Below are 12,797 nucleotides of genomic sequence, written 5' to 3'. Positions count from 1 at the left end.
ATGCTCTGCCTTGGATCTTCTTCACCTTTTCCCTTGTTTCTTTGAGTCCTTCTTCAGCCTCTTGAATCATCTCCTTCTTGAATTGCATGTTTTGAAGCCATTCGAATAGAGGCTCAGTCCCCTTCTTCAAAATATTCACTTCAACTACCACTTTTGCCTTCATTTGGATGACCATATTCAGGAGAGAAATACATTCGTCACACCTTGCCTTTTCTGTGGCCAAAGTGTTGTGATTAGAAATGATATTATCCTTCTCAATTTCCAATCGAAGGATAACATTTCCAATTTGATCAATCAAAACAGCTCCATCTACATTGAGTTTCTCAACCATTCTTTCTCAATCTGGCCAAAATGCCTATCCTTTTGAAGCTGTGAGATAAAGGCTTGCACTTCTTCTGTAGTGGGGTTCTTAGTAGTAGGCACACCAGTAATGGTTTCCAATGGAACAACTAATTTCTTGATAAATTTTTTCAATTCTTCAATCTCGGCCTTCATTCTGATTTTTGACAATTTGAGGTTCTCCAATTGCTCTTCTATCACCTCATTACTTGATTTCCATAGGCCCACCTTTGTATCATGCCCAGCCTCTCCAAGATCAATTGAATGCAAAGTGAAATTGTCAGGTGTCATATCCTCAATTGTCCCTACTTTATTTGGCTATGCTACCCCCATTGTTAAGTGTCTTGTTTCTGGATCTTGCCCAAGTATTGATAAAGTCTTCTACTTCTTAGCTTTCGCTACTATAGATCTAGAACGCACTTCTTGAGACACAGTATCCTTTGCAAGGATACTCTCATCTTTCCTCTTTCTCTTCCTTTCTAGAGTATCTTCTAGCAAGGATTCTATGTTGATTACTTAAGAACTAGCCCTAGGTGATTCTATACTGAACATCTTCTTCCTCACTAGAGTCACTGGCGTTGAAGTAGTAGAAAAAGGATTCTTAGGATCTTGAAATAGAAGCCTAGAAGAACTCAGGACTTTCTCTTGCTCTTGAGTTTTCCTTGCGGCTTCATTAAATTTAGTGAATTTTCTTCTATTATGTTCATCCGCAATCTCTACTATCTCAATGGGGGAACCAGTTAGCTTCAAAAGGGGAATGCTTCTAGATGGACCAGGTCTATGATGAGGAGATGGAGTAGTAGCCACATGAGGAGGTGAAACTAGAGTAGTAATACCATCTTTCGGCTCTTCAGTCCTCTTTGGTGTTGGCTTGGGCTTCAATAACTGGTAAAGGACCACCTTGGCAAGTTGGAGCTATTGAAATTTTCTTCTCTGGGGGTTGGTCACCTCCTCCTACAGATTCAGAAGGTCCTTGAGTAGCCATGGTTGTAACACTAGGTGTGGCACTTTGAGAAGAAGTGGGAGTAGCAGCCGATGGAGAAGCTTGAGTAGTCTCACTCCTGCTTCGGCTCTTTTTTGTTGTCCACTCAACCCATTTCCCGATTCTCTTTGTGATCCAAGCCATCATAACATTAATATCTTTTTCTATATTTACACACTACTCAGAGCTGATTGGGATGTTTCTCAATTTGGTCAAATATGTATTACTATACATATTTTTCCCATCATCTTCTAGCACTTCCACATCCAACTCAATGCCATAGGTATTTATTTGATCTACTGTGAGTCTAGCAAAGGCACGGTCTCGACTCTCTAGCTCATCTCTGCAATCAACCCAGTAATCTTCTATAGTAATTACATGTTTGATGACGCTTCCAATTTGAAGCACATCTCTAGCATACCCATTTGGATCAAACATGGGCCTTATCACTTCATACTCCTCTAGTCTATATTTGTTCTCGAATGCTTTGAGTATGTTCTTCACATCTGATCTAGACTCACAACTGTATGCCCCAACTTTTATGGGAAATTCATATCTCTTTTTCTTCAAACTGGCGCTCAGCACATTCACCTAGATTGCTTGTCTCACAATCTCAATGAGCATGATCATGTCATCTAGATATCTAGGCAGCTTCAAGGGAAATCCATTGAAAGCTACAAGATGCAAATATGAAAAAGATGAGAATTGGATGAAATAACTACCCAACTGACTGATGGCTGCCATCGCTTCTAGGCTGAATCTCCTCTCCGGGCATCCTTGGAGTTCCATGCAAAGCCTCATTGTAAATGCATCATTAACTCTGATATACTCTGCAAAACTATTCTATAACTGCAAGCATGGGTAAAACTCATAACTCTTTACATCATCTAGAAAATTCTCTAGTCTGGGAAGGCCCGACCATAATTGTAGAGAAGCCAACATATATATCAAGAAAGAAGACATATAAAATAAATTGTAGAACTTGGCTGCACTTAGAGATCTAGATAGATGTTCACTTACCTCATACACCCAGTCAACATATTGTGTATCCGAGCAAATAATTTTCACTAAAAAGAAGTATTGCTCTAGAAAGTTAAGGGCTTCGACCTCACCTTTCAATCGATGCAAAAGAACTAGAATGTCCATGATATCGGGCTTGAGATCAGTGCCAAAAAGGGTTTTAGGAACTTTAATTTTGGCTCCTCTTAGCTTTTGTAACCAAGAACTCATGATCTCCTTTCGCCACACCATCTTATTTAGAGAGAATTCTGAAATAGCTCCTCCAATTTTTAATTTAGAGAACTCCTCTCTTTCTAAAATTCGCAGGCAATTGATTATTGCTTGCCTATCAATTGAGATTAACACCATTTGATCAGGCAGCAAGATTTGCTTCATATATGGGTTATAGGGATTGATACTAACTCTGGGGCTTGCACTGCTATGAGAAATCTTGCTGCTTCTACCAGCCCACTTCTTCGGAGTTTCTCCATTATGGGATGAACTGGTTTTGTCCTCAACCTTCTTTGGAAATCTTGCATGTCAAAGAAATGGAGTGAAGTGTCTGTGATATTCTTCCATGTGGACTTGATTCCACCCAATCCATCAAATCCAACAAATCTTGTTGCCATTTTGATGGAGGTAGAGATAATTGGAAATATTAAAACTTGAAATAAGATAAAGAGTAGAACTTTGTAACTGTGGGGATTTCAATCATCAATTTAATAGCATAACAGTTCAAATGAGTAAGTAGTAGTTCAAAAATCTGTTATGTTCATCTCTATATAGAAACTCCAATCTTCCCGTTAATCTTTAAAATTTGCACCACACAAATGACTTAAATGATAAATCTATTAGATTAGTAAATGTGGATGTTACAACAGACTCTTTCTTGTCTTTTCACTATTTTCGTTGGCCCAACAATTATTTTCCTTTATTATGGCTTACTTTCCCATTTTACACCAAGCTATGGAGAAATAAGGATGGAGTACTCCGTGAGTAAAATTTTGTTCGACTAGAATTTGAACAGAATACCTCCCTCAAAGTGATCAACATGCTTCCCTTACCTTTTTTAAGCTTCCTATAATCAATTCATCAAATAACCATGCTTGCAAGAGTGATCTTCCACTGGATGCAGAAAACTGCTTCAAGGGTAGAAACCCCGCAGAGGAGAAGTTGTTTCTGATTTTTTTGCCGATGACCTTTTTTTTACCTTCTCTACCCTAATCACTTTACTTTAAGCCTTTGAAAAATATAAAACTGACTTTGCAAGTGAAAGGTGGAACCCACTGGATCACTTTATTCTTTTACAAACATCATTTCAAAAAATTGACTTCTTGGTTCGAAACCCACCTGTTAGAATCTAAAAAGATTAATAACCCAAAAAACTAGTGCAAAGAGTAAATATCTAAACTATGAATGCAAATGATACAAAATCAAAATAGCATCATAGAGTTAGTCTCCAAGAGAGTAATGCAAATGCTGGAAGCAAAATAGCATTAAGAGGATGCAAAAACAAGAGATGCAAATACAAGCCAGGTAGCATGCTTATATAGGCTAGGAAGAGGGAGGAGGTGTCAACACCAACCAATGAGGAGCAACCATCTATCGGACTAAAGATAGCAAAGTATCTTCCCAAGATAGCTAATGTATGCTCACATGTAGGAAGGTGACACCTCACAACCATTCACCTAATGAGACATGCTTTATTAACCTAAGCGAGATTATTAAAAAGTGTAGGAAAAACCTAGCAAAATAGGAAAAATAAACAACTACACTAACACCACCGAGGAGAAGTTGTTTCTAAGTTTTTCGTCAATGGCCTTTTTAATCATCTTAGTGAGTTTTGAAAGGTTCTCGTAGTGAAAACATGGAAATGCTTGAATGATCTATCCATAAGATGATTTTCTTCTCTTCATTTAACCTTAAGAATCACATTTGGGAATCTCGACGGAGTTTCATGTTTGGGGTGCAAAACCCACCAAGGAGAAGATGAAACTGGATTTTCCACTAGTCCAACTTCCTATAAGTTCAGAACAAAATGACTTGTGAGTAAGTTCATCTGAAGTAAAATAATTTAAGAATCTCCATTGAGCAAGGTCCTAAACTACCCCAAAGACTCATGATGATAAACAAAATCCACTTGGCCATACAATGCGAGAGAAGGGAAAGATGAAAACCCGATGGAGATACTTATTACTTGAGGAAGGAAAAGGGGCAACTGACTCAACTAAACTAAAAAAAATACAAGCTAATCTTCACTTTGCAAAATTGGTACATGGTGAAAAGTGAGGCAATAACTGACTCTAACTGGGGACTTGGGTAGAGTATACCCAAGCAAGGGACATAGGATCTCTAGTTTCGCAAAGGAGATGAAAGGGAAGGAAATCCTAACTAGGAAAACACACACAAAAACTAAACATAACTATAATACAATACAGGGTTTACCTATTTTTAGTTTGTAATTTGATAGAGCTTGAGATCCTAACCATTATAAGTCAGGGGTAATATTTCACCATCTTGATATGCCAACTTGAAAGAATTTTTTTTGAATGCCTATTGAATTCTGAATGGACCCTTCCATAGAGCATCAAACTTTTTATGCATTCCTCTACCATAAACTTCTTGGGTCTTGTTATTTTATCAAAAAGCTCCTTCACTTGCATTTGATGCTGTGTAATGTGGTCTACAATCTCTCTCATTTATTCTTCAAGTTTTCTCATATATAAGATCCTCTTCTCTAGACCATCCTTATTGACATCATCCTCAATTACTTCTCTGAGTTTGTTCATGGCTAACTCCAAAGGTAGGGGCAGGTTGGCTTCAATTCCATAAACTAGTTCAAAAGGGGATATACCAATTTCCTTCTTGGGTGTCACTCTATCTACCCAGAGTGCCTCATGAATCTTTTTGTGACAAATTTTCTGATTATCTGAAACTAGCTTCTTAACAATATTAATTAAATTCTTATTGCTAGACTCTGCCTCTCCATTCCCTTGAGGGAAATAATCAAATGAATGACCAATGGTGATCCCATACTCAAAACAGAAATCAGTAATCTCGATTGAAGAAAAATAAGATGCATTATCCATCACTAACTTAATAGGAACACCAAACTTGACCAAAATGTTTTCATTTATGAATTCACACACCACCTCAGAAGTAGTATTCTTTGTAGCCTTAACTTCTACCCATTTAGTGAAGTAATTAGTTGTGGTTATTATATACTAATGACCAGCACTGGATGTAGGGTTAATAGGACAGACAAAGTCAAGGCCCCACTGTTGAAAAGGCCCTTCAATGATAACAGGTCTCAAAGGTAAAGTAGCTAATTGAGGATGTCTAGAGAACATCTTGAACTTTCCACAATTTTCTACCCATGCATATGCATCTTTAAACATCCTAGGCTAGTAATAACACTACCTTAATATTTTAAATGTTGTGACTGAAGAAGAGAAATGTCCCCCACAAGCTTCATCATGGAATGTCTTCAATAGCCTTTCTTGTTGTTGTTTATCTACACACCTAAGGAAAGTACCATCAATAGCTCTTTTGAAAAACTTACCATCCCAGATCACATATTTGGCTACTTTTTGTTTAAGGTCTCTTCTTTGCTTTGCATTTAGGCCTTCTGGACATTCACCATATGTTAAAAAGTAAATGATGTTTTCAAACCATGGATCATGGGGACTTACAACTAACACCAATTGTTTCTCACCCAGTTCTTTTGACTCTCCATTGATTTTGTTCTCTACAATTGCCTTACATAAAGCATTCCCTCTTATCGACTTTTTAGGTTTAATCTCAATATCATATTCCTGTATCTTTGCCACCCATGCCCCTCTGACATTACAACCTACTTCCTGTTGTGTTAGTACACTTTTTACGACTATGTCTGGGACAAAGATGACAGAGTGCGAATGTAAGATATAGAACCAAAAATTCTTAAGTGCTCTGACTACTACATAAGCATGCTTTTCAATTTGTGAATATTTCAATTCATGATTTTTCAAAGGTATGCTCATAAAAGCTATAGGAATTTGTACCCCTTCATTATTATCTTGCATTAATATTGCAGATAAAGTATGCTTAGAAGCATAACAATAAATATAGAAATCTCGTTTATAATTTGGATGACTCAAAACTAGGGTATGGGCAATAGCAGTTTTTATATCTTGAAAAGCTTGCTTTCCTACCTCATTCCATTTAAAATTTGAATTTCCTTTCATCACGTCTACTTTATGTTTAGTAGTTTCTACGAAATCAAGTACAAATCTTTTGAGAAAATTTACCTGTCCAAAAAAAAGACTTAACCCATGTTTTGTTTGAGGATAGACTTAATCTCTGAATAACCTCTACTCTTTCAAGGTTGATTATAATGCCTTCCTGGGACACTATATGACCCAAAAGCTTTCCTTCTGTCACACAAAAAACTGACTACTTTGGGTTAAGAGGTATTCCATGCTCTCTGCACCTCTGTAGTACTTTCCTTAAATCTTCCATATGATCTTTTCTTTTCCTTGAGAAGATAGTGAGATCATCCAGATATATGACTGTGATTCAGTCTTTCAAATTAGTGAATGTCTTACTCATGCACCTTTGGAATGTAGCACCAGTGTTAATAAGCCCAAAAGGCATTCTGTGATATGCAAATGTACCCCAAGGGCTAGTGAATGCTATCTTATGTTGATCTTTCTCTTCTACTTCAAATTTATTGTAACTTGAGAATCCATCTAGCATAGACATCATTTTAGATCCCACTACCATTTGTAGTAAGTAAACCATATTGGGGAGAGCAAAGTTATCTTTTAGAGATGCCTGGTTCAAATTGCAAAAATCAATATAGATCCTTATCTCTCCATTCTTCTTTCTAACAGGTACTATATTGGCTATCTAGGTGGAGTGATGAATGGGATAAATTATCCTCACCTTCAGAATCTTATCTACCTCCTGAAAAATGGCATTTGCAACCTTAGGATTATAATTCCTCTATTTTTTCTAGAAAGGGATTGCATTAGGTTTAAGCAAAATTTGATGTTTTACCTTCCCATCACTATAGCTTTTCAAATCTTCACAACTCCAAGAAAAAACATCTCTATACTCCATAAATAAATGCTTTGTGGGCTCTTTTTCTTCAGGTGAACAACACTTCCTAATATTAATTAGTTTGGGGTTATGAATGTCTCCAATGTTAACTCCTTCGGCTGAACCCACAATAGTGGGTTACACTTTTTTGCCTAAATTGACACTGAACTATGAATTTTCAAGAAAAATTTCACTTTCGGATGCAAATTGCCATTTAACGGTTAGGAATTTGAAGATGAAGTAAACTAGAGTCTTTAGGATTTTTTGTGTAGAATATATATATATATATAGATTTTAAAAAATTGACTTGATTTGATTGAATTATTTTTTCTCCCATGAAAACTGGTATGTTATCAAAAACCTTATTTTTAAAAAGTGACATTGTTTTTGACACACATAACTTTTTTTCTACAATAGATATCAATGTGATTCTTTCAAATTTAGTTTGTTAACATCAATACCAAAACCACGAAGGTGATTTGATGTTTTTATCCTTAGTATTTCATATTTTATTAGCATTTAAAGTTGACCTAACATGAATCTAGACATACATAGCTTTTGACACATGTAACTTATTATATATTTACCTGATTTCAAAATCTCTTTTTTTGATTGATAGAGGACTTGAATACGATGACTGTAGTTATTTTTCAATTTTTTTTTTCTCTTAGTTACTATTTTTCCATAATTGTTCAATATAGAGATTTATTTTTTATAACAAACCTCTATTCAATTCGTGTGCAAAAATGTATACCTAAAATTTTCAAAATGTAGGAAATTCATAGTCAATAGAAAGCTCATTCAGAGTACTTCTATCATTAAAAGTGAAATTATTTTAGTGCTCCATCTAGACTTGGTAATTGAGCCTGGAAGCCATGAAAACAACTGAAACTATTATAGAATTTGCAAAAGACATCTAGTTTTCTAGTTTCGATAGAAACTAACTTTCTATCGAAAGTTTTTAGATAGTTTTGATAGAAACTAAATAGTTTTTATTGAAACTATTTAGGCTTATTTTTTTGTCCTAAATAGTTTCGATTGAAACTATTTAGTTTCTTTTGAAACTATTTAGGACCCTTTTTTTTGTTTACCTTGTTTTGATCGAAACTAGGTTACAAATTAGTTTTGATAGAAACTATATGAGTACTTTCTATCAAAAGTTTTTGGGAAAAAAAATCATCTTTTGCGATTTTGGAGGAATTTCTTCCTTTGAAAAAGTGTAACCCACTATTGTGGGTTCACCCCTTCATATTAACCTATGGTAGGTCCCTTTTCCACTCTCTTTTGCTTTATGTAGGCATCATGTCTATTAAACAATTTTTCTAAAGTCACAAAATATCGAGGAATGGTATTACCTTTCAGCAAAACTTCTCTGTTTTGACCCCGTTTCTTGATTACATCAGAGCTTTCATGATCACCTTCACTGTACTCATGTTCAAAACTAGATTTTTCATTCTCTAAAAACATTTGCAAACTCTTGTCATCACTGAAGACTTGCCAAGATTCTGTGTTATCTGGGACAATAGATCGATATACAATTTCGATTTGGTACTTCTTGTCTTTGAAATATGGATGAGGGAGCAATAAAGAGGTGGAAAGTGCTAAGGAGTCAGCTTTGGTATTCATCTCCCTTGAAACTGCTTCAATAAAAAAAGCATCTAGACCTTCAATCTCATCCCAGACTCTGTTCCTATAATTTTTAAGTTTATGGTTTTTAACAGAATACTGCCCTTTTACTTGCTTTACAATAAGCTTGGCATCACCTTGAGCTTTCAAAATCTTTATCCCTCTTTCCTTTGCTAACATTATTCCTAGTAATAAAGCCTCATATTTTGTAGTACTATTTGTATTCCCAAATTCCAATTTGAAAGCCATAGGTTCAGGTTCTCCTTCTAGGGATATCAATACTACACCTGCTCCTGATCCTGAAGAGGCACAACTTCTATCAAATTCAAGCATCCATATGCCTGGTACATCTTTGTTTTCATTGGGAATTTTATCACCTGGATTTTCATCTATTTTTTCATTCATACCTTCTTTAGTAAACAACATATAGTTGTCGAATTCCAATTCTTGATATAGAATTTGATCGTTAGGATCATTTGATTTCAAAATTGTGAATTTTTCTTTTTCTTCAAGTTCTAATTTGACCTTCTTATTCCCAATAGGTATCACTTCTTGAGACCAATCCAGTTTCATTTCTCCTCCCAAGTCTTGACAAAAACTTCTACTTAATAGAAGTCCATAGCTTGCTGGAATATCAGCTACTAGGATAGTCAATAGGAGTTTCTTTTCTAGATGTGAAGCTAAGGCTACTTGAGTGTCTTTGATCTGTCCAAGTAGAGGGACTTATTTGGCATCCATAGAATAACATCTCTCATGCACTTTAGTAAGATTTAGTCCCAAAGCTTTAGCTACAGAATATGGCATAACATTATTTGATACACCAAAATCTATTATGCAATTACTAAGTTTACATCCATTGGTGTACAATGAAATATAAAAAGGTTTAGGTTTTTGTCTAGGAGAGGTTGCTAAGACTGTGGAATCTTCTTGATTAAAAAAACCAGATGTTAAGGTTTCATCTTCTTTTTCAACCATTACATTACAATCAGCATCTGATGAGCTTCCTTTACATCAGTTTACCAATCTTTTTAACTTGGAAGGGTGTGATTTTAAATAGTCAATAGTGGAAATTTGAATTTTTGACTCCTCACAAAAGTGAATGAAATCAAAGGATGTCTTGTCTTTACCTGTTTGTCAAGTATATGCTCCTTGATCAGTATGTACATTGCTTGTAGAAGGACTGGAATCATCTCTGTGAGTATGACTAGAGGCTTGATTCTTCATCCTTTGTCCATAGGTAAGTACTGTGTATGAAGTTCCATCAATGGTTGCATAACACTCACCTTTTGATTCAAAATCTAATTCATATTCCAAAAATAAATTTCTAGAGTCGTCATTTGAACAAGAATCAGGTTCTAAACATGGAGCTGCAATATTTAATTCATTAGTAGATAACAACTGCATCATATGAATAGTCTCTAGAAAATTCTCGCTGTCATGATCTATGGTCAAATGAAAGACACACATATTTCATTTTTTTGGTGTTGCTTCGATTTGCAACCTAGGTTGTGAACCTGTAAGCTGTGGAAATCTACTTTCATTGCTTCTTCCTAGTGAGTTTTGGTAATTCCACTAATAAGAGCTATAGAATTCAGGTAATTTCTTTTTCATTGCTACTAGCTCATTAGACAACTTTTGAATCATCTCTTCTGATGATGTGGTATTACTACAACTCCCTTTAGTTTGAAGTTCTCATTTCTATTTTCCCACAAAAATTAAATCATCCTCACATTCAATAGCTTTATTCTGTGCATCAGCCAGATCAGTGGGGTGTGCTCTTCTCAGATCATAATTGATATCTAGAGGCATAGCACTAATAAGGAAAGTTTTTAGATTGCTAGGTGTGGGTCTATCAGCAGTAGGAATTTTGCTATTAATCTTATTGAAATTGGCAACGAAATCCCTCATGCTCATAGTTGGTTGCTTCTTAATTGAAGTCAACTGTGTTAGCAAGGCATGTTCATCTTCTAGAGTTTTGAATCTAGCTTCAAATTCAATTCTCATCGTGTCCCAATCAATTATTGAACCCTCAGCTAAATGATAAAACCAGTCTGTTGCACTATCTGTAAGGGTATCTATGAACAATCTTACAACAACATCTTCATGTCCCACCCCTAATAAATGGGTAGCCACAAAGAAGGCTTTAATGTGTTCATTTGTAGTGACTTTCCCATCACCTGAGAATTTAGGGAAATTCTTCCTTGAACCAGCTAGGAGTGGATGATAAGAATTTAGTGCTAACGGCTCTGTTGCCACGGCCCATGGAGTAGCCATGATTGTTCTAGCAGTATATGATAAAAAGTTAACAACTTGAGGTGCAGTAACTCCGTGAAGTGCTAACACCTAACAAGTGGAATGTGAAGTCCTAGCGTCTTGATTTCTAGTAGGAGAAGGGGGTCTACTCTGACTTTTACCTTCACCTTTTCACTTTGGAACTTCTAAAATAGGAAAATTGAGCTCTGTTAGTTTATCAAAGGTGGAATCTTACCCACCCTGTTCCTTGGTACTTTTGAGGAACCTAAATTGTTCCAGGATGTTGGGTCTAGTTTATCTCTAAGCTTACTATCTTAATTGTCTTTCTGCTCTCCAGATATCTCTCCTTTGAATAGCTCTTTCAAAGGCTTCAGCTCTTCTTTCTTCTTCTTCTAATACCTGGCTGGCATTCTGATAATGTTCAATGTTCCTTTTGTGCCTCCAAACAAATGTGTTAAGAGATGAAATTATGTCCTCTTGTTCATCTTGAAAACCAAGGTTAGGTTGGAGCACTGGGATTATGTTTTCATGAGGTAGTACCATTTTCCCTCATGACATAGATTTTCTAGTCAAGCGACTGTTCATCTCCCCAGCAGAGTCGCCAAAAATCAGTTGGTAAATAGATTTGTCCTTTCTTGTTTCTTGTGAAGATATGACTCTTAATGCTTGAATGATGAATAATATCTATTTATAATAGTTGAAAAGCCATTCTCTGTCTACTGGCTTCTCTTTGAATTGGTAGGTACAGCTCCCTGTGTGAATGATATTCAAGGAATTATGTTTTATTCCTAAAACTAATGTGAGGTATGGTCTTAACCTGAGAGCAGAAGAGGCAAACCAAATTAAGCCTAACTAGAACTTAATTCAAGCAAGAAAGACTTCTCAATATTGAAATAGATTCACGTATCCACACATCTTATGAATCCATAAATATATTTGCATAAGACTAGAATAAGTTGAAATTCAAATCTAAACTATAACTGATAAACCAAGAACGTTAACAAAATCTTTAGTCGAATGAATCATAACAATACTTATCACATTCATTCATGATCTTGAAAATAGGGGAAAGAAGCTTTGTTCCTCCTTAATTCTCTATAAAATGAAAAGGAAACATAGACTGAAGACAATACCTATTAGAATAGAAAATGATTGACATAAAATACCATTTAATTGACTCTGCAACAAAAAGTACTTCACACCAAAAAAATTTTGACCTTTCATTAATCATTCAACTTCATACATATGGAGTTGAGAGATGACCATTACAATAGGAATTTTAATTGGTTCATCTTCTGAGGATGACAAATGGCAAGATTTCAGTTTGTTGTATTACAAAATTTACAAAATTTGCAAAATTTACATCAGAGAATGAAAAGGGAGTGTCAAAAGAATGACTTAGACTTCTTTCCCTTTTTAATTTTGGCCCTATATGTTTTGGTAGCCACTATAATTGGGATCATTTCTTTGTGACTAGGCACATGTACATTAGTGAATCTCAAGAGCCACTTTGAAT

This window comes from Cupressus sempervirens, chromosome 3 (assembly GCF_028749045.1).
Source record: "Cupressus sempervirens isolate cs-2001-9-10 chromosome 3, ASM2874904v1, whole genome shotgun sequence".
NCBI classification, from domain to species: domain Eukaryota; kingdom Viridiplantae; phylum Streptophyta; class Pinopsida; order Cupressales; family Cupressaceae; genus Cupressus; species Cupressus sempervirens.
Note: the sequence above shows the minus strand (reverse complement) of the source record.